The sequence below is a fragment of the Buceros rhinoceros genome, unplaced genomic scaffold (genome assembly GCF_000710305.1).
Source record: "Buceros rhinoceros silvestris isolate BGI_N320 unplaced genomic scaffold, ASM71030v1 scaffold20917, whole genome shotgun sequence".
NCBI classification, from domain to species: Eukaryota; Metazoa; Chordata; class Aves; order Bucerotiformes; family Bucerotidae; genus Buceros; species Buceros rhinoceros.
The window spans coordinates 12,201-13,189 of record NW_010424223.1 but is presented as its reverse complement, the minus strand read 5'-3'; the positions used below and the strand labels follow the sequence as shown (position 1 = coordinate 13,189).

General features: G+C 61.1%; 1 protein-coding gene across 1 annotated transcript in view; it reads left to right on the top strand.

The window, feature by feature from the left end:
• Positions 1–989, top strand: part of RNF224 (ring finger protein 224) — a gene marked incomplete at its 5' end in the record, with an annotated part of 5,615 nt that overhangs the window by 4,405 nt on the left and 221 nt on the right. The gene's annotated exons all lie outside the window — the stretch shown is intronic.

Genomic DNA, 989 nt, shown 5'->3' with positions numbered 1-989 from the left:
GGAGGAAGTGCGTTTTGGGAGAGATCTCCTTAAAACTTCAGGCCCCCGCACAGCCCGCAGCTGCTGATGGGACGAGCTCATGCTGCAGTTCTACGTGGCTGCGGGTTTGTGCACCCTGCTTCAGGGCTGGGCTGGGCTGGAGGATTCCTCTGAATTATTTCCAGATGGGGATTAACGCAGCAAACCCAGTTTGCCAAAGGATGGATAAACAAACCAAAGCTCCTCTGGATGCTATTAATAAACCGCCTGCCTGCTGCCTCTGCCCCGGAGCCGAGAACATCCCGGTCCTGGCCTGGGGCGCAGGCACACGCTGCCTTGCTGCCCTTCCAGCCCTTCGGCCGAGGGGCAGAGGTGCCAGCGATTCCTCCGGGATCGTGACTGCTGGCATCCCAAATGGGGCAGGAGTGGCGAGGGTGTGAGTGGAGGACCGTGTCTCTGCTCTGGGTCCCCGCTCTGGGCTGTGGGTGGGTGGGATGAGGTGCTGCCAGTCATGTCCCCTGGTCCCCCAGTGTCTGCTGAGCTCTGCCAGGGACCGTGGGCACTGGGAGGTGACACCTCTCCACTGGAGGTGACACCTGCAGCCTTCTGCTGCAGGGCTTCAGGCAGCTTTGAAACCGGATCAGGTGTAAACAGGGTGGAGGCAGACTTTGAGCCTCCTTGAACTGGTGCTGCTGTGCCAGGACGAGGATAAACAGGTTTCTGGTGGCTGCAGCCCAGCAAGCTCACCTTTCCCACACCTTCTCATGCGGGGGCTCCTGGGTGTCCCCCAGTGTGCACACAGATGTGTGATGCTGCTGGGGAGGAGGGTGTTGGCCCATGGGACTCACATCCCAACTCTTCTCATTTTGGCAGGGTTTGTGATCTCCTGCCAGTGGCAAACAGGGGCCGTCCAAGGGCTGGGCTCAAGGGGGTGGCCCATGGCTCCCAGCAGAGCTCCCCACCGAGGACCTCTGGGCACAGCGGGCCAGCAGAGAAGGTGGGGTTAGACC